Source organism: Mesocricetus auratus, unplaced genomic scaffold (genome assembly GCF_017639785.1).
Source record: "Mesocricetus auratus isolate SY011 unplaced genomic scaffold, BCM_Maur_2.0 Super-Scaffold_100008, whole genome shotgun sequence".
Lineage (NCBI taxonomy): Eukaryota > Metazoa > Chordata > Mammalia > Rodentia > Cricetidae > Mesocricetus > Mesocricetus auratus.
The window spans coordinates 42,897,531-42,919,819 of record NW_024429192.1 but is presented as its reverse complement, the minus strand read 5'-3'; the positions used below and the strand labels follow the sequence as shown (position 1 = coordinate 42,919,819).

Genomic DNA, 22,289 nt, shown 5'->3' with positions numbered 1-22,289 from the left:
AAATTGAAACCCAGCAGGGCAATTTCCAAATTCGGTATCTATGCCCTGCATCATCCATTCTTTCTAGGTTTGCTGACTATAGCATACTTCTCTCTCTAGGGCTGGCTCTACATCACTGGCATTGTCAACATCTAGGAGTCTTCAATGTAAACCAGGCTTCACCTTTACAACTTCATGAGATGGCCTCAGTAAGCCTTCATACAGCGACTCCCCTGCCACATATCTAGCTTGGCGGCTTTCCCTTAAGTCCTGAGGAAAATTCCACAACCTCCTTATACCCCCCTAATTCTTCCTAAACAGTCCACTAACAGGGAAACAACCATTCAAGTCACCACAAGGGGTTCTCTCCTTCAACCTCATGTGAGTTCCCAGGGATTGAAGTCAAGCTACTTAGTTTGTAAAGCAAACACTTACTCTTTGAGCCATCTTGTCAGCCCCATGCCCCATTTGTTTTCAAAGAAGCTTTTCACAAAGTCACAAGTAAAGGGTAAGGAAGGACCAACAGCCTGCCTGGCAGTCTCAGTGGGCACAAAATCAATGAGCTCATAAAACTCGTTTGTTCTTCGTGGCTTGATGGAATTCTGCCAGGAAAATTCATCTTTTTCCTTCCTTAATTTGCTGTGGTTCTGGATTGCTTACCATGGAACTTAAAATTCAAGTATCTTCTTAATTCAGAATCTGAATCAGTTAGGTTTCTAAAAATAATAGCCCTAGCAAAAGGTAGCAGTCTTTCTCCAAAAATATGCTAATAGAATTTGCCAGAGGCATTTTTCAGCATTGGATCTGCCTTAGTCATTGCATAAACTTGCTCTAATAAGGAGATACCATATAGAATAACAATTTCAAGAAGGATAAACACAAGGTTAAATAATTACATAATGAGAAGTTTTTTTCCCATGACTCAAGGTCCTACTAGGGTCCCAGCTTCCCTGAAGTGACCCAACCTCTGATAGAATTATTTCTAGCTTGGAAGTGACTTCCACAAGTGCCTAGAGTTGCAACAAAGCAATTTCTTAGTATGATATTGCGATTGATTATGAAACCCAATAATTTCATCAGTTTGCCATGCAACATATAGGCAATCAATGCTGATTTCTTTATCACACAAGAAACTGACATCACCAAAGTTAGGTCTAGGTGGAGCAGTTTCATGGATCATGTTGTGAGTCATAAGACATGAAAGTGAGGTTGATTTGTTTGAAGGTGGAGTATCCACAGGATAAATCCTAGTATAACCTTCGTCTACGTGGTATGGGGTGGCACACCTCCTTGGTGAATATGGTCTGCATATGAGTATGGGAAATACCCTCAAAGTTCCAGATGGACTAGGTAATGTATTGCAGTTCTTGAATGTAGCACATATAAAATAAGGTAATAAGTAAGTTATTGTGGCATTTGTGTGACCTTTGCTGTGAGTGATAAAACATACAAACGATGCTGCACTTTCTACCCAGGGGGAACTGCCCTAAATAAGAAAAAGAGATGTGAAGAAGAATCTTCCTTATTAGCCTTGATTTAGCAGGGGAAAATGCTGTTAGAGGAAGAATGAGACGCAGGGAGTGACTTGCTACAGCTAGAGGTGGGGCATACAGGCAAGGGTACACTAAAAACTGTGTTTATTAATCCTTTCCTGAGGTTCAAACACCTGGTAGCATTGGGGAAAATTAGACCATGGGGTAACACAGAGGAAATGAGATAAACACAATAGTCACAGGAGAGGCAATGGGTCATGTCAGATGTACCAAGACAGACACTGAATAGTTAAAGAAAAAGGTAAGTGAGTGAAGAACCATGTACCTGTAACCATAGTACTCAGGATGATGAGGCAAGATCGTTGTAAGTTGAAGGCCAACCTGGGCTACAGAGGGAGGTCCCGTCTCAAAAACAATGGGAACCTCAGGTTTAAGGTTTTAGTGGCTTTATAGAGCTGCGTGGTGGGACATGAGTTTTTCTTTTTTATGAGGTAGGATAAGTTTGGTGGACCAAAATGAATGAAATCGTCATTTAAATTGGATTTGAGAAGAATTAAGATATTCAAAGGGGGCTGAGGGGAGGGTAACATGGACAAAGGGGCTTCTCTGGGTCACTTGAAAGGAACAGTGGCAAAATTCATGTTATGCAGGACTTACTAGAAGAAATATTGACAGAGAGCCAGAACCTGTGCTTGTGTATGAGGAGCAGACAGTGACTCTTTGCTCCACTAGTGTTTCCTTTGTTCTAGAACTATTGAAAAGCACATGGCACATATACTTGATGTCGGAACAGTAACATCTCTTGGAATTCTTGATTCCTAACCAGGTATGGCAGAGACTCTCTCACTTCCTTTTTAATAACATATTGGTTGATAACTCTCTCTCTCTCTCTCTCTCTCTCTCTCTCTCTCTCTCTCTCTCTCTCTCTCTCTCTCTGCCTCTCCCTCCCTCCCTCCATACCCCAGACATCTTTCCTCACTTCTATAGGATAAAATCATGGAGTCACAGACCACAACTATCACAAAGGAAGGAGTTTTCATGGCTTGTAATACTCCCAGTTTCTTCTTTAACTGAGTGGTCTATGTGTCTACCTGTGAAGACCAGGCTGGACAACTGGTGGTCCCAGGGCGAATTCCAAATCAATTTCTTCCCTTTGAGCTATTGGCCAGGGAGACCCTGTGAGGTTTACTATAGCGTAGTCACTGTTGGTACTGCTGTTGGATGGTAAATTTCTTGCTGGAGACTTCTGATGCCTTGGTTGAACACACAGAAAACAAGGTAGGACTAAGCTGAAGCCTTATTTCCTGTGGGTCAGTTTGTAGTACCGCGAGGTACCATACAGGCTGCTCAGATGAATGATCACCAGTGGTCCAGCGCAGGTATGAATCTCATACGCTACTCTATCAGCATGTGAGATAAGATATGCCTGTTGGTGTAATAGTGACATTTCTATTATAGACAAAACCAATTGTTTTCTGATTTGATTTAAGTCCTGCTCTGTTGAAGGGAGCCTATGTTTTACATACTTGAGGGTAAAACCTGTGTCTATTAAAATCATAATTGATACTGTTTTTGTTAAATAAATATAGCATATGTGTCAAATAATCTTCTAAATGTTTGTATTCATAATCGAAATCTCTACTGTTCTCTGTAATAACAAAAGGAAACTGCCTTTGGCAGTGGGTGATATTTCAGAAACTTCAGCTGCTAAGAATAAGTGTATTTTATTGTGGTCTATGCTCTTGCTGTAGGTTATACTGTTTGTGCAGCACAGTGACTCAGGGTATTTTACATATACATACTCTCTCCCTGTCCCCTTTCTCTCTCTTACACACACACACACACACACACACACACACACACACACACACACACAGAGGCTCTTGGAGCATAATGGAAAAGGGAGAACTTAAGAGCCAAAAGAGTGAGAAGTGGTGTAGCGAAGCTATTTCCACTGGAGACAACATGACTATTGGGTCATGAAGCTCAGTTGCTGTAATGGTGAAAAGACTAAGGCAACACCATGTTGTCCTGACTCCATGTTGTGTTAGCTTCAACACTTCTCAGCCCTCTATCCACCTCCCCATTAACAGCCACATCTGCCTTGACAACACATTTTGGGTTTTCCGTGACCCTGACCATGATCCAGATATATTAGTCAAAATGATCAATATTTGTACAAACTAATTATAAACAAAAATAAAAGATAACAGTATAAATCTTAATTAATGATCTTATGTCTGAAATGACTATGTTCTGCCAAGACAGAAGTTACAGTGTTACGTTGATCCTCTTTTAAGATTGATGCAATTGCGTCTGCGTCATCTTCTTACTTTAGAAATGCTATACTTGAGCTTCCCCATCAAGAATCTTTGTGAGGCACTAGCCCAAAACAAAGAGCTCTTATACTCTTAATTGGTTAAGTAAGTGTGGTGTTCTGTAATGTCACCTGTGAATCATTTCAGTGGTATAGAGAATATCCTGTCCTACATCATGGGAACAAATTCAACAAAGCAATACAATGACAGCTAAGCTCATAGTAATGACAATAGTGACGTTATTACCATTCCATAGCAGCAAGGGTGAGCATCACTAAGTTCTTACTTGGGATTTCATACACCATTCCCATCTGTCTGTCCCCAACTACACATGTCCTTGGAAGGTGCTGGAGTACATAGGAGACGGGAGTTTAATTAGGGAGTGGGGCTAGTGCTGCAGCTTTCGTGAGCTATCACACAAGCTAGGGCGAACCTTTCAGTGATATAGCTGTTTTTAAGTACCCTATGTTCCCACACATAACCCCAATAAATTCATTGGATCACCAATCTGGACTTGAATCTTTCCTTTATCTGTCTTGAGCCTATCGGGAACAAACAGTCATTTCTTTATATATCCCCAGAAAAAGTCATACAGCAGCTGGGTTCCTTGTCATTGTATACCGTATTCTCAGCTTTTCTAACTCATTCCCCTGCATGAAATTCCCTGTACTAAACATACTTGTTGTGAATGATATTTTCCTGGATACATTGTCTGTACAGCAACCATCCCATTTTCACTAGTACATAAGGGTCTATAATTAATGTTTTTCTCTGATTACATGTATATATTCTTGCCAACTTTCTGGGTCCCAAAATTAGTACCTTGCGTTTTTATATGTATAAAAATGCAACATATTAGGAAAGGCAGGGGGCAGCAATTTTCTCGCTCTTCAAGCTAGAAGAAGAAAAACAATGTCCCATTCTAGGATGTTTTTAAAGTATAGAAGGATGGACATATGGATATTTATACCTTTTTCCTTTATAATTTTTTGTTTTGGCCATAATACAACATTGATGACACTTGAATAATTTTTTTGTTTCATATTCCAAAGTAAAGATAAATAAACACAGGCTTTAAAGACAGGCTCTAATTAATCCCTGAAGATCCTATATTTAGTTTGAGCCAGAGATTTCTGCTGGTTTGTGTTAGTTCCTAAGCACTGAATACTAAACTGTCTTTGGATGCATGGCCATAGCCATCTGGAGTCTGCAGTGTTTTGTCTTTGGCATGACACTGATCTGTGCTACTTTAGAATCCATTAAGTTGTATCACTTACTCACCTGTAATCTGGCCTTGGATGTGCAATATTGTGCATTTCAAAGGATTCTGAAACCTGCTTTAGCAATCTGTCTCATCAGGAAGAATATCCCTGTGGTCCATGAATAGAAATAGAGGTAGTTGAAACACACACACACACACATACACACCTACACATACACACACACACACACCAGAAAATATAGCAGAAATTATGATACACCACTTCTAAGATGATTATATATATTTCCCTCTATAGTTACTCAGCTTTGGAGAAACCAGGTATTATACTATGTGAATAACCCTATGGAAAGACCCACGTGACAAGGAGCAAAAGCCAAAGTTTCATAGAAATTCACATGACTAGCTTGGAAGCAGTTTCTCTAACAGTTTCAGTTCCATATCCTTGGCAGCACCTTAACTGAAACACAAGAGACTTTGGAGCCATAATCATCTGTCTGTGATTTCACAAACTCTGCCCTTCAGGAAAGAGCTGTTATGCAACAGTAGATAACTATGTTAGTAAACTTCCACCACCCATGACTAAAATGTAGGAAAACCAACTTAAAAGAGGGGAGGTTTATTTTATTTTGCGATGGCAATGAGCTTCTGATCAAGGTCACTTGTATATTGCTTTTGGGACTATGGCAAGCAGGGTGTAGAAGAACAAGTTTGATCATTTCAGAGTGGCTTGAAATCAGAGAAAAAGAGAAATGGCCAGGGCTCTGATAGTCACTTCAGATATACATCCCTCGGTGACCCTCCTTCTAATAGGCCTCATCTCTGAAGAATTCTATCACTTCCCGACAACATTACAGGATGACAACCACATCTCACTCCTGCTCTTGGATTTTTCAGGTAGATACCACAACAGTGGTTAATACGCTTCTGCCCTGGCATGACAGAGGGACAATAGAAGATACTTGTTCTCTGGTAACATTGGAAATGTGTGTACTAGAAGTTAAGGCATCTACAGAAAAATCCAAAATAGGTTGCATGGAAGGATATGGCTAAGTTTTGTTTCTGCACCTAAGGAAGTGTAAATGAGTGCCATGCCCATTGTTCCTGTTGTCGTGAGTTATTACTCTCCCCCATTTTAAGTTCATAGTCTTCTAAGTATGCTGGAACCTGTGAGAACATTTTTGCTCTCTCCCCAACACGGCAGGAATGAATTCATATTGATATGCACCATAGTCAAGCCAAAGACAGCAATTTGTTCATCTTCTCCATCTTGATAGCTATGATTAAGCTGGTTTGCATCTGATTTCTGTCACTTTCCATGAAAGGTTCTAACTGGTAAATATTCTCTGCAGAATCAGCCTTGTGCCTCACCCCTTTAATTTTCTACTTTTATGGTTTCTGTCTCTCCAAGGTCAAGTTAATTGATTCTGAATCACATGTAAGGCCACACCTTTGTTTCCTTGGAGACGAAAATGTGTTTTGTTTATCTGTGTGTCTAAAAGAGCTCCTGTGGCATTGTCTCCCAGGGAAGACTTAACATGCTGAAAACAACATTTCAACTAAGTGATCTGCATTTGTTCGGGGTAAATTTCCTCTACAGTGTGTGGTGTTTGCTTCAAAACTTAGCTAATCAAACACTCTCTGGGTACTGAGCCAACCATCCAAGCTGAAGCAGCCTGAGCAGTCATTGTAAAAGCAACATAGTAAACAAATATCATACAAGAATCCAGCAAAAATTTCCAAGTTCTAAGATGCAATTTCCCTGTACTTGTTGCTCTCAGTGCAAAAGAGTCTTTAGGAACATACGCTTAATCCCAAAGTCTCCCTCCTCCCAATTAGGAACCGCAACAAATTGGGATCTTTCCCAGTGAGTCCCTCTCCCCACATAACAGACATTATTTCATTTTCTCTTAAGTACCCATTATTGCTTGAGTCTGAAATGTCTCCTATGGGTTAATGATTTGAATGCATAGTACCCAGCTTATGGTGATATCTTATTTTATTTTTACATTTATATTGAGAGAGAGAGAGAGAGATGAGAGAGAGAGAGAGAGAGAGAGAGAGAGAGAGAGAGAGAGAGAGATGGAGAGAGAACATGTCTCCAGACTATGGCTCACAAGTAGATACCTGTGGACAACTTGCAAAAGGAGTCAGTCTCTTCTTCAGTCAAGTGGGTCAAAGGATTGAAACTGTCAAGGATGGCCGCTGGCTCTTTTCCTGGATGAGCCATCTCATGAGCACTTCTATTATAAAAGATGCACAACATTTAGGAAGTAAGGCCTGGATGGTGGGAGCAGCTCATTAGGAATAGGGTTCTGAAGGTGACAACTGCCTGTTTCAGGTTCGTCTTTCTGGCTTCTTGGTCCACTGAGATGTAGAAGCAACTAAACGAAGGTGAGGTTTCATTGGTTCGTGGTTTGAGCAGGTTGTAGTCCCCCATAGCTAGAAAGGCATGGCAGATGTATGCTCACACCATCATGAGACTGAGCCACTCTGCCACGCCTTTCTAGCTATGGGGGAGCCTCACCTTCGTTTAGTTGCTTCTGGTCACAGCGACACAAAAGTAACTCACTAATATCCCAGTAGTTACAAAGGTGATATGTAGGTAACACATTTAAAAACTTCTAATCATTATACAAAATTAAAGAAATAAAATAAAATTCTACTCATAACTGTCCATGTCAAGTAATATCAAAATTTACCATTCCATAAAATGATTTGCTATCCTAATCTAAATTGACTGTGATAACAATGAATGATACCCACCCAATTTCCTTTTTATTTTTAATTAGCATATAAACTATAGGTTTCCTTTTGTGCATGATTAGTTTTAGCTGAGAAACCCTCCTCATCTCCCCCTTACTCCCTTTCCACACTTACACCCTCTATGGTTCTCCTTTGCTCTTCCCATCACAAGTGTTCTGGTACTCTCTACATCACTATTCTTAAAAGCTTTGCCCTCCATCTCATGTACACCTGTTGATAGGAATGTTTACTAGTACAACCACAGTGGGAGTCAATTTGGAAACTGAAAGTCACAAAGGACTGTACACCATAGCACAGAGGTGCACATGTTTCCATGATCATTACCGCTCTGTATTTCATAGGAGGGGAGGGGATCAGCTTAGATGCTTCCATCAACAGACAAACAGGTCTCTCATGTGAGGATCCAAGTTTCTAATTTTTGTACGTGGCCTATTTATGTAAGAATGAGTGTGTATACAAGTGCATTCCTTTAGTTAGCCTGGTGACCATTCACAAAAGTTGTCCCTCAAAAAAGAAGCCAAATAATTCTACTCATAACATTGTCTTTTACTTACATACATCCTGAGAAGCCAGGAATATAATGAAGTTCAGCAGAATTGGCTTAGATATTAGATGACCAAAATCAGAAGACAGACTTGAAGCCCAAGTTATTCCATGACCAAAATACACAATTCCTCTCTGCCCTATCTTTGTATCTGAAGCCCTGGGACAATTATACAACAACCTCAGATTCATTGCTGTAACGTTATCTTAATGATATTTGGAAAGCAATTAAAATGAATCTGTATATATAAAATAGATATCTATACTAATCATACTAAACTCTGATTTGCTTATCTCCAAACTCACTACAGAACACCAATTATGCTTGGTGGACTTTGGTATAATTCAAAAGAGGCCACTATCCTCTCACCTTGAGCAAGTTAGTGTTTTTCCACAGGTTATGTTAATGAAATTAAATTAACTTGATCCCAGGGACAAGTGTCCCGGCAAAACAGAACATAAATCCTCTTTGAGGAATGTTATTCCAGGTTGAAAATTACTCCTATATTTTGCAAATAATTTGTGACACACCACAAAAATATAACAAGTACTCAGAGACAAGAAAATAACCAAATGGCCAGAAAAACTTAAAATACTGGAGGTCTTAAACACAATTTTTAAAACACTCATTTTGTTCAAGGAAATAAGACTGAGGCATTTAGCAGTATAAACAAATAATAATAAAGGAGAAATTTGGTTGGATTCTGGTTAGTCAGAAAGAACCTCCCAGAAAAAAGCAAAAAGAAACCAAATGACAGAGACATTAGGATGAAAGACAAGAGACAAAGGATACTATATGAAAAGGAAAAACTGCGAATAAAAACTATTTGAAGAAATAATGATTTAAAAAGTTCTCTAAAATGTAGACATTAAGATTCAGAAATAATTGTCACCCTCAAACATAAAAAAAAAATAAGTTGTCATGGTAAAATGTTACAAATAAAGGAAAAGAAAGTATTTAACCAGAAAAGATTAAAAAAAAAAAAAGACAGACTGCCTTTAAAACAGTAAATATTAGAAAGATGCTTGACTTTTAAACACAGGTAATAGAAATAAAGAGATAAGAGTGTTAGAGTCAGTGAGGAGGCCTGGGCAACCTATGGGGCCCTGGGCAGTGGATCAGTGTTTATCCCTGGAATACAAACAGATATTGTGTGCCCATAGCACAAAGAGGGATGCTCTCTCAGCCTGGACTCTTAGGGGAGTGCCTGGACCCTGCCCTGAGTGAAATGACAGATTCTAGATATCCCCTATGTGGAAGGAAGTGGCGATAGGGTGGGAGGCTGGGGGGGGAGGGGACGGTGGGAGGTGCAGGAAGAGGGAAGGGAGAGGGAACTGGGATTTACATGTGAAGCATGTGGCTAATTTAAATGTGTGTTATAGTGGCAATAATGCCAAAAGGTTTAAAGTGTAAACATTTCTAACATAAGTTGAATACATTATTGACACTCATATTTTAAATATGAATGAAAGACAGGAAGGGACAATAATGGCCTCAAATGTTTAAAAGGCTAAAAGAAATCTTCCATTTCTCATGAAGACAGTAAGATACCAACGGGCAGAGAGACCCAACAGCCTTGGAGAAAACAGAAACCTGAGAGACTCAGAGGAAACAAACAATGAAATCTTGAAATTCACAGGCAAATGGATGGAACTAGAAGAAACCATCCTGAGTGAGGTAACACAGTCACAGAAAAACAAGCATGAGCCTTCATCCAGTATCTGATGCAGGTATCTCCAGCTAAGCTCAAGCAGAACTCCAGGAATGCAGTTGTAGAGAGGGAGGAAGGATGAACAAAGGAGCCAAGACCATGCTGGGTAAACCCACAGAAACAGCTGACCTGAGAAAGTGGGTGCACAAAGAACCCAGTCGTAAAACTGGGGAACCAGCATTGGACTGAACCAAGCCTTCTGAATGTGGGTTTCAGTTAGGAGGCCTGGGCAGTCTATGGAACCTCTGACAGTGAAACCAGTATTTATCCCTAGTGCACAAATGGATTTTGGGAGCCCATTCCCCATGAAGGGATACTCTTTTAGCCTAGATGCATGGGAGAGGGCCAATGATATGACAGACTTTGATGATCCCCCATGGAAGGCCTCACCCTCTCTGGGGAGTGGATGGGAAATTGGATGGGGGGTCAGTGGGGGTACATGGGAGGATGGAAGGGAGAGGGAACTGGGACTGACATGTAAAATAAGATTGTTTCTAAACTAAATTTAAAAAATACCAACTGACCTGTGGTCCTGAGAACCAAGGTTACAGGTAATAATTCTGCAGAGGAATGTGAGGGAGTAAATAGTTGAAGTTCATTGTTCGCAAATGGGATCTGTAGTAACCATAGAAATAAGGTAGACCCTTAAATGAGGGCCGTGCCATTCCATTGCTTGGGGTCCCATACTAAGCAAAATGGAGAAAGCAACGCTAGGTACAAGCTTTCAAACTCTCTCTACTCCTCAACTAGGAACACAATGTGACCAGCTGTCCTAGGTTCTGGTTGCTGAGTTCCCTGGCAGGAACTGTGAGGCAAATGAACCCTTTCTTTGATGAGGGAGTCAATGCAACAGAGAAATTAATATATTTATTAACCGGATAGAACTTACACACAAGCTGGGAAGATGAGAGGCGTGGACTCACCCCTACATTTCTTTTTAATTTTTTTCTAGTTATTTTGTCACAGCCAAAAGAAAAGTAACTAATACAGTGAGTAAAGAAAAATGGAATAATAAATTTTAGTAAGATCATGATATAAGAAGATTGGGCAAGGCAGGAAAGGGACACACAAAACAGGAAGGACAAATGAGACCCACAAGTGAGACACAGAGCAACTCCTATTGTCTAACTCTAGTTACCTAGGATTACAAAAGCAGGCGAGTCTTAACCATAATGCAAGAGGCTCCATATTTAGGAAGTAACATAAAAACAAACAAAGAAAGGATTTCCACAGACAGTAAGGAGAGGCATCATATGAGGGAGGCAGAGACACTACTGAGTGGAAGGGATCTGAAGGAGCTTTGCAGCATCTTGAGAGTGTTCTACCTGCTTGGCTAATCTGAGAGGCTTTTTAACGCCCACTGATTTGTTTAGCTATGCCCCATTTCATATATGTCTTTATTTTATTCTAGCCCATGAAAGACAGTAAGAGAATAAGGCAGATGTAATTGTGTGTGTGTCTATAGACTAATCTTCAGAAACACAGTTAAATATGATCTCGTGCAGAACAGCAGACAGAATGTGCTCTTCTTTGTGTTTTTAAGCTCACACACTCCTACTGTGATTATATCATGCAGACATTTTTAAGGATATATAATACATTTAATCTAACTCACTAACTTGGAGCAGACACTAGAACTCTGGTCTCTATAGCTAAAAAGAATTAATTTGCATCTTTATACTTTTATTGCTAAGATTACTTTGGAATTGTATTTTAACAATAAGAACGACCTTTACTCATCTATAAATTAACTATGAAAACAAAATAATATTACCAATAGATGAAATCATTGTTTTCAAACAAACAATCACATTTTTTAAACAAGATTTTTTAGCGAGAGAAGTAAATTCCCTTTCATTGTAGCTTCTTTCTAGACTGTTGGCTGAAGGCTTTGCATCTGCATTACAATGGAGTGCTATTAATAATAGGAAGCAAATTTAGGTGAACCAAATGACTGAATTCAAGAGTCAGCTATAGACTGGGAAATTATACATTAGGCTCTTAGTAACGTGGACAGTAGATTGCATCAGAATCCAATAATATGGCTGAGCTGTGCTGTCAGAGCAATTAGAACAAAGCCTGTGTGTGCTTCTGGAATTCAGCAGTCTGGGATAACAGCACACACAAGGTGTGAAGACAGAGTGCATGGAATCTGAGACAACATCACAGATTAGACACGTGCCTCTACTCGTTTTCTCATCTCTTTAACTCAATAAACACTTGGCAAAAACACTTAAGACACACAAAGCAGCGAAACAAAAGAGGCAAGAAAAAAATAGTGCCTAAAATTTGGACAAAATAACAATAGGTAAGAAGTAAATGACTTAGTAGATCTAAGAAAATTAATATACAGTACTATAAAAATGTGAGAGTCAACCAGTTTGTATGAGGGTATCCAAACAACATGGAAACTGCTTTTAGAACTGGTTAGGTAGAAAGTGTGTGAGAGGAAAATTAAGATAGAATAGCCCTCTCCGAAGAAAATTTCTTGTAGCCATCCAATACAGGGAAGAGGAACCCTTCTCAGTTAATAGGTGCTATGAGATTGCATCTCCTACTGTCAGAAGCTGTACTCACAGCATCTCACCAACTTGACTGCCTACACATGAGCTGAACGAGGATGACAGCAATGGACAAGTGGAAGAGAGGAAGCCCAAGAAGCCTCGACCCTATATGAAGACCTACAGGTTGATGGTGAGAGTGGGAGAACCAGTCTTTCCCAGGGAAACGCACATCAACGGATCATTCAACACCAAATGGTCAGCTCTGGAAACATGCAGGTTGTGTTTATGTATTTGGAAGTGTGTGTGTGTGTGTGTGTGTGTGTGTGTGTGTGTGTATGTAACAAAAATAATGAAAAGAAGACCATAAAATTTAATTAAAGCCAGTAGGAATATATGAAATGGTTTGAAATGAGGAGAAGGGGGAGATGATCTAATTAGAGAAATGTAAATAAAGTAATTTAAAAATGGGTTAAAAAGAAAAAGTTGGTGCTACATCCTGGTGATATCTTCTATGCATCAGAAATAAGAAATAAATACATCATCACCACGGTCCTTCCTAAGAAGAGCACAATAGAGACCTAGCTACTCATGAGTGCACCCGAAGGACTGCAGCAAAGAAGAGAACAGGGGATTGTTGTGTTAACTCTTCCAGCCAGCCAATCCAGATTACACACAAGACAGTCTATTAATTATAAAATGGTTGGTCTTGGCTATGGTTTCTTAATGGCTATCTCTGAGTTAAGTATTAACCTATAACCTATAACTACTACTCTGTATATTTTTACAAGAATTTATCTTACTGAGGACTCCTCTCTTCCCACGATCACATGGCGACTCTCTCCTCTTTACTACATTTCACAGAATCCTCCTCGACTCTTAGTCTCACCTATCTTGCTTTCCCGTTGTCCAACAGTGCTTTATTTATCAAATAATAAGACAAACATATACACAGAAGGACTTCCCCCATCAGGGAATAATATAAATGGGAGCAGCTGAATCTATTTTGTATTAGGAGATGAGACACAACTGTAGAAGAGTTTATCTATGTGCTCTGAACCCTGTGCTGTGCCAAGGGAAGGAGTGGAAAGCTTCCTTCTCAGTTAGCTCAAAGGGAGTGGAATGGAAAGCTCTCACAGTCAACAATTTTTTAATGGAGTCAAGGCAAGACATAGCAGCAACACCTTTAATCCCATAACTGTGGAGGCAGAGGCATGCATACTTCTATGAGTCTGGAGACACCTTGGTCTGCATAGGGAACTCCAGAATTCCAGGCCAACCAGGATTATATAGTGAGGTCCTTTCTAAAAGTAAAAAGGCTACAGATGCTATTACAGCATGTGAGAGAAGATAGTTATAGTTATTCTCCAGGTTCTTTCCTCCATGCCTCTTTGCTGGGCAGTTGTGCCTACTTGGGGGAATATCTGGAGGCTTGTTCCCTCCAGAAATTAATAACATGAACATCCAGTTTAATGCAGGTGTGTGAAGAAGAGTGAATAGTTGATAAATCCACTGCTGTATAGAAGCCCCTTCCAATCCCCTGCCAGAAGAGTGCCCGCAACAAACCTATTTGATAAGCATGGTCCAAAGTGCAGGCTCTCATAGCCTTCTACAGGCTTCTTAGATTCCCATTCTTAATATTAAGGGGACGTTCAGTGGCTTCCAGGGACGAGGAGGAACGCTGTCATGAAAGCACAACAGCATCTTCCACTAAAAGGCATCCTGATTAAATAAGTATGTAGGCAAGAAACCAACAAATACAGTAACTGCCTGCGATAAAACTGTCTTGTTCCCAGAGATATAAGAGAATGCTGCATCCATAAAAGAGGAGTGAAATGCCATAAGAACTAACAGACAATATACTTTGGGAGTGACAGGAAGAGCAGAGGTGGAGTCACTAGAAACAAAAGGGAAAGGGAAGGAGCGCTGCTTGACAGAGTAAAAAGATGGAGGGGCACAAAACAGGAGGAAAAGGAAACTCTGCCGACAGTTTTCTAAAAGCTGGGGGAAGGACAGAAAGAAGAGGAAGAACAGAAAGTCAGGGGAAATTACAAAATTTCCAGAACATACAAGATGTCTCTATTACTGAAATACAAAGACAGAAAAACCTTTCTGAACAGACACCGTAGATGGAAAAACTCAAGAGTCTCCATTCTGATACTTCAGAACAGAAGGGGGGGCAACTCTACAGACTCCCAAGAAGAAAAAGATCACGGATCATAACGACTTTCAACTTCACAACAGCATGACTTTCGAGCAAAAAGAAAATTCTATGCCACAGTGAATTCTAATGGAAGATGACCTTTAACCTAGAATTACATCCACCTCAAAGCTTACGAGGGCAGAATGACATTTTCAGAATCACACAGTCTCCCAGAAATAACCCATCTTCCCCTTGTTAAGAAGCTGGGGCGGGGGAGAGGGAGGCAAAGCGCTCCACCACAATGCATGCAAAAACAAGAAGAGTGGCAGGGGAAAGAGGGCTCCTACAGTTCAGGAGTAAATGAACTCCCGCGTGCAGACGCCCTCAAGGGAGAGCTGGAAGCCAACCCAGAAAGGAGCAGAGTAAATCTAGACAGACGCACTGCTCGGAGATAGGACCATTTTTCAAACACTGAGCTCTGGACGGCCAGGCCCACATAAGAAGCTGATGATCTTGAAAACTCCTGCTGTCTTTTCGAGGAAGCCCGCTGTACACGTGATCTATCTTCTCCTGGCAAAGTGCTCGCTCTGACTTACTTCTGAGAGTGGGAACACGGCAGCTGGGAGGTTAGAAACAAGAAATGCAGGACAGTCCTACGGGTCTGTACTTAACATGGTTTGTAGTTGTTTTTGCAAATTCATCATTGGTAGTTAAGCTCAAATTCCTAGAACTCAAATCAGGGCCTCTCCTAAATACTCTGTGGCTTTTATAAATCTACAGGATACAGACTTCTAGTTCTAGACACTACTAACTTCATCTTGCCCTAGAATCCCTCACCTCATAGTGGTAACCACATTCTCTTCACAAAACTGAACTTTAAACTTTGGGTTCTTTTAAATAATATTATATTTGATATTATATGAAGAGACCCACCTTATCATGAAAGTGCTAAGAAACCAAGAAGAAACTCAAGGAGACATCCTAAGTTCTAGACTACATGCTCCCAAATTTCAGGGAGAAGATGGGACTCAGAGAGTCAGCTGTCAGAGGCTACTGGCCAATTGGAAGAACAGGCCTAAGTAGAAATAATGAGAAGGGCAAACTCAGGAAGATTCTAAACTCTAGAACATAACGTTTGTGGAGGGTGCAAAAATTGTCTACTGCCTTTGAATTACACACTTACATTTTACAACTAACTTTGTCTGTAGAAAATACAGGAAAAAAGAACAAAGTCCAAACATATAGCACTGCCTACTCTACAAATTAGAACTCCCTGTATGACTTGGCAACAAATGGATTCTACTTGTAGAGAATATTGATAAGAATTAAAGTGTATAAACTATAAAGACTTTGTGAAGTCAGTAATTGACAATAGGAACCAAATGCGTTGTTTTTCAGATTGATCTTATGTAACTGACCAGTTGACAATTAGCTATGAAGTTCACTGACATAAATAAGGTTCACAATATACTATACAATACAATGCTTAAGCACAGACCATGTGATGAGTGTGTGCATTGCTTTTACTCTGCTACCTGAGGGGGGAGCAATGTCTGAACAACTGTTCAGAACACGCATTCCAAGACTCTACTGTAGAAGTTGCTAATACAAGTGCTTTAATGATGATTAATTCTATCAGTGTTGAAGGACTTGTTAACTGCCATAAGAGATGCTCAAAATATGTTTTCACCTGTGAATGAACAAACACTTCTGTTCCCGCATGGAAATAGACTAGAAGCCTGAGACTCTGAGAGTACTTAGATTAGCAAATTTCAGTTTCTGCATCTAGGGATCTTCTCCTCCAAGAACACCTAGTACCTATGAGATCTTCTGGTAGACACAGAGTTTCTGCGAATAGGTTTTATAATTTGTAATAGCCACTTACTGGATGTGTGTGCTACTTGAATTCTTCTAGAAGAGGATGGATCAATGCAACAGATCCATTAGGAAAATATTTTCCAGGGAAAAGCATGGTGCTACAGGAGGGAGGGTGAACCATGACAAAAAACAGGGAAGAAAGGTCTCAGATATCAGGGGAGTTCCAAAGAACTTTCAGTGAGACCCATGGTGAGGTCTCACTCCAGACTCCTAGGCATAAGAATATCTGGTCAAAGTCTAGCTGTAGCACAGGCTATAAGACATACTTGCCGTTGTCTTCCCCTCATAAATACTGACAGGCAGTATGACTCCCTATCTAATAGACTTCCAGTTGCCAGATCTCTCACCAAGGGAAATGAGTTTATATGAAAGAGAATTTCTGCTCTAAAATCCCTTTCTTGCCTCCTGGAAGGGAATCTATGAGGGTGCCTAGAGGGTTGCACTGTGAAATCACCCTCATCCTCAAAAACATATAAGACCCATGTGGGGCCTAAATCCTCTCCTCAGAGCCCCACCCTACTATCTATCTCTGCTGCAGAAGTCTAAAGTCTCTTCAGACCCCCTGTCGTCTGTTCATCTATCTGTCCATGGCATTAACAACTCTTCTAATAAATTACTTAGACTTCCACAGTGCATCTCAGTGCCCTTGAATCCCACCTACATTGGAGACTTTCGAGGGAAACATTAGTTGAGGGTAGTCATAAATGAGTACACATGGAAGGATCATATATTATAGCTAACCATGCTCAGTGACTGACTTGGAGCAGCCATGGGAAAGTACAATAAGGCAGTGGATTGAGGCTTAGAGCCAGCACTGCCAGGCATTAATGTGGGCCTAGCAGAAGGCATGAGAATTACCACAACTGACATAAGACAGGTTGTGGCATGAAGTAGGCTGAGACACCCCACTTAGAAGAGATACTGTGAGTGTCCTAACTCATAATTTCTAATCCAACACACACACACACACACACACACACACACACACACACACATACAAACACACATGAAAGAGAACTTAATGGTTATAGTTAATTGTAAAATGTAATCTGGAATTGAGGAGATGGCTCAGTGGTTAAGAGTGCTTGTTGCTCTTGCAGAGAACCTGTGTTTATCTCCCAGCTCCCACCTGTAACTCTAGCTCCAGAGCATCTGAAGACATGTACAGGTGCTGGAGGCCTTGCTGCAGATGGGTTGAAGAACCTGGAACGCATGTGTGGAGTTGGTGCTAAGAAGGGATTGTGATGACCTGTTGTCATCCAAGTAAGTGGCCCTGAATAGTTTGAGCCATCTTATATAGTTTCAATGATTTGTATGAACAGTTTTTACTTGCTAAGTTTCTTTAAAAATAAAAGTGTACAGCATTAAGGCTACCTTAAATGCCCTCCCATGATAATGAGAATGATGACTACCTTATATGCCGTCCTAGAACTCTTATCCAGTAGCTGATGGAGGCAGAGGCAGACGCCCACAGCTGTGAACAGAATTGAACTCCTGGAACCCAGTTGCAAAGAGGAGTGATGACCAAAGGAATCAAGAGCAGGCTGGCAAACCCACAGAGGCAGCTAACCTAAACAAGGGGGAACACATGGACCCCAGACTGATGACTGAAGGGCCAGCATGGGACTGATCCAGACATCCCTCCCACCGAACCTGGGTGACAGAGAGGAGGCCTTGGCAATCTGTGGGACCTTGGAGAGTAGAGCAGTATTTATTCCTGGCATAAAGAGGGTCACTGGGAACCCACACCACGTGGAGGGATGCTCTCTCTCAGCCTGGACACATGGGGAAGAACCTAGGCCCTTCCCAGGATGATGTGATAGACTCTGAAAATCCCTCATGGAAGCCCTTGCCCTCCCTGGGGAGCAGAGGGGGGATGAAGTGGGGGTGAGGGATTGGAAGGATTGAGGGGAGGGGAAGGAGGGGAGAGGGAACTGAGAGTAACATGTATAAAAAGTTAAAAAAATATGAAAAAAACAACAAAAAATAAAAAGGTTACAATAATTAACAGTTTGGATACTTCTACCTCCCAACTCTCTCATGAGTAGCCATTCCCCTATCAGCCTGTATCTCAAAAGTCAGAAGGATCAGTAGTCTAGCAAGCTACAAAGGAAATTTTCTAACTAGGCACACCTCTAGGCAGAACACTATCCAGTTGGCAGCACATGTAGTTACAGCATTATGCAGGGTGGGAGACAGTTTTGTCTCTTGTGGCTAATATTTATATATGTTATAATTTAAAAAGCAGCAAACAAGAGGAAGATACCATGAGACAGGGCTTGTATGAAGGTTTTTTTTAATTGGAGGAAATTGAATGGGAAAGGGAGAAGGAGAGACCAGCTTCTGGGGACAGGAGGGTAGAAAAGAAGAGAAAGGCAGAGAGAGGGAGAGACAGAGAGACAGGTATAGAAGGAGAGAGAAAGTAACAGAGAAAGAAAGAGAGGTGGAGGGGAGGGAAGAGGGGAGAGAGAGAGAGGGAGAGGAGGTGGACAGGGCCCTTTTAAAAGGGCCCTGTCCACAGGTGGTGCTCTTAGTGGCTGCAGCTGAGGGTGTATCCTGTCAGAACCCCAAGGGCAGACCAGTACAGTTTCCTGAATACTATCAATATCTATGTCATCCTCATGATCAACTCATCAGCCAAAGCTGGATCAATCCATTCTATGTTTTATACTACTCTGTCCTCTCTGGGGGCATACCAGGTTTTTCAATTTATCCTATAGGCATCATAACTTAGAATCTTACTCTTAGTAGTTGGCACTGTTATCCCTTATCCTTAGGTATAACTCCCTTAATTTCTTTGCAGAGTTCGTAGAAATGAGGGAAGAGTGGGTTTCTATGATTCTGCTTCATTCTCTGTTCCTTTAATGTTCCTATTAGCTATCTAGTTAACAGCATTTCTTTAAAGTGCTTATGGTTACAGTCATTCTTCCCAGAACAGTTAGGCAAATATGTAATATTACACTTCTTGATCCACTGTGATTGGTTCAGGTCAGTAGCATGCCCAGAATCATTCAGCAAACTATTCATAGGTCCTTGCCAAGTGGACCAGGGTCTCTAGGGATTTTGCCACAAGGAAAGATGCTGGTGCTATTCCCAGGCATTGTTCCTTGAAGAAGTCACATGGCTCCTGTCACACAGGCACATGAGCATATCCGTGCATGGGCGTATACATATAAACACCTTTTAAAATGTAAAAATCGTGATAATGAGCTGGTCATAAAATGACCACATTTGATTAACTCTGTTCTCAGTAAAATAGTTGAAAAGCCAGTTTCAAGGAACATAACAAGGTACCCACTTTAAAAAATATCAAATTAAGACTGGACTGGTTTAACCCCCAGAAACAGCTGACCTGACAAGGGTTAGCTCTTGAATCCCAGACTGATGGCTGGGAATCCAGCATGGGACTGATCAAGACCTCCTGAATGTGGGTGTCAGTGTGGAGGCCTAGGTAATCTATTGAGCCTTGGGTATTCATCCTGGGTATACAAATGGACTTTGGACTCCCATCCAACAATGAGAGATGATGCGCTTTCACCCTGAACTCTTGGGGGAGGGTCTAGGCCCTGCCCTGGATGAAATGACAGACTATGGACATCCCCATGGAAGGCCTCACCCTCCCTGGGGAAATGAGGGGATATGAGGGGGTTGGTGGGAGGGCACAGGAGGAGGGGAGGTAAACGGGGAGGGACCTGGAATTGACATGTGAAGCAACCCTGTGTCTAATTTAAATTTAAATTTAAAAATAATATATATATACATATATATATATAAATCAAATAATGCTGGGCGGTGGTGGCACATGCCTTTAATTCCAGCACTCAGGAGGCAAAGGCAGGCATATCTCTGTGAGTTTGAGACCAGCCAGGTCTACAAGAGCTAGTTCCAGGACAGCCTCTAAAGTCACAGAGAAACCCTGCCTTGAAAAATCAAAAAGAAAAAATCAAATATGTTTCTAGAGTTGAGCAAAAATCAAAAACCTGCTTTACTAGCTGACAGTATTTTAGGGGGGACTTGTTTCCTTCCCACCTAGGCCTTTGGACTCTAACTCTCTTCCCCATCTTATTAATGCACTTTCTTAAGGCACCATGAGCAAGAAAGGAAAGAGAATCTGGGGTTTGAGAAGCCCAAAAGAGGGAAAATACTGAGAAAAAGTCTTAATTTGAATTACTGTTGCTATGATAGAACACCATGACCAAAACTACTTGGGGAGGAATGGGTTTACTTGGATTATATTTTCATATCGCTGTTCATCATTGAAGGAAATCAGGACAGGAACTCAAACAGGGCAAAACCAGGAGGCAGAAGTTGATGCAGAGGCCTTGGAGGGGTGCTGCTTACTAACTTGCTCCTGGTGGCTTGCTTAACATTTCTTTTTTTTTTTAAATTTAGATAAGAAACAAGGTTGCTTCACAAGTCAGTTCCAGGTCCCTCTCCCTTTCCCTCCCCTCCTCCCGTGCCCTCCCCCCATCCCCCCCCCCCCGTTATCCCCTCGTTCCCCCAGGGAGGGTGAGGCCCTCCATGGGGGTGTCCATAGTCTGTCATTTCATATAGGGCAGGGCCTAGACCCTTCCCCAAGAGTTCAGGGTGAGAGTGCACCTCACATTGTTCTATGGGAGTCCAAAGTCCGTGTGTATACTTGGGATGGGTACTGATCTGCTGCCCAAGGCTCAATAGATTACCTAGGCCTCCTCACTGACACCCAGATTCAGGGGGTCTTGATCAGTCCCATGCTGGATTCCCAGGCTGAAGCCTGGGATTCAAGAGTTAACCTTTGTCTGGTCAGCTGTTTCTGGGGGTTCAACCAGCCCAGTCTTAATCCCTTTGATCATCAGTCCTCCCTCTCTGATACTGGCTTTCTTGAGTTCAGCTCAGTACTTAACCAGCCACTAAATGTAGTTTCTGTTTCCCAGACTGTCTGGCCATAGGATTGTAGGCTGGCACTCCCCAGATCTATGTCTAAAATCCATATATGAGAGAGTACATGCCATGTTTCTCTTTTTGTGACTGGGTTGCCTCACTCAGGATGGTTTCTTCTAGTGTCATGCATTTGCCTGCGAATCTCATGATTCCATTATTTTTTTCTGCTGAATAGTACTCCATTGTGTAGATGTACCACATTTTCTCTATCCACTCTTCGGGTGAGAGACATCTAGGTTGCTTCCAAGTTCTGGCTATTACAAATAAAGCTGCTATGAACATAGTGGAACAGACATCTTTGTTGTATGAATGGGCATCTTTTGGGTATATGCCTAAGAGTGGAGTTGCTGGGTCTTGTGGTAGGTTTATTCCCATTTTTCTGAGGAATCTCCATACTGCTTTTCAAAGTGGCTGAACCAGTTGGCACTCCCACCAGCAATGGAGGAGTGTCCCCCTTTCACCACATCCTCTCCAGCATAAATTGTCATTGGTGTTTTTGATTTTAGCCATTCTGACAGGAGTGAGATGGTATCTCAGAGTTGTTTTGATTTGCATTTCCCGGATGGCTAAGGATGTTGAGCACTTTCTCAAGTGCCTCTCAGCCATTTTAGACTCCTCTATTGAAAACTCTCTATTTAGTTCTGCAGCCCACTTTTTAATTGGGTCCTTTGCTGTTTTGGAGACTTGCTTCTTGAGTTCTTTGTAAATTTTGGAGATCAACCCTCTGTCAGATGTGGGATTAGTGAATATTTTTTCCCATTCTGTGGGCTGCCTTTTTGTCTTGCTGACTGTGTCCTTTGCCTTACAGAAGCTTCTC

General features: G+C 41.3%; 1 protein-coding gene across 3 annotated transcripts in view; it reads right to left on the bottom strand.

Annotated features, from left to right (window-relative positions):
• Hhla2 (HERV-H LTR-associating 2) overlaps positions 1 to 22,289 on the bottom strand; it is a 92,769-nt gene that overhangs the window by 53,255 nt on the left and 17,225 nt on the right. For 2 of the 3 annotated variants that reach the window (XM_040750728.1, XM_040750727.1), the window contains exon 2: positions 7,137 to 7,252. The exons of the other annotated variant lie outside the window; for it this stretch is intronic. The gene's annotated coding sequence lies outside the window, so the exon portion shown is untranslated. The remainder of the gene's footprint in view (positions 1 to 7,136; positions 7,253 to 22,289) is intronic. 3 annotated transcript variants of the gene reach the window in all.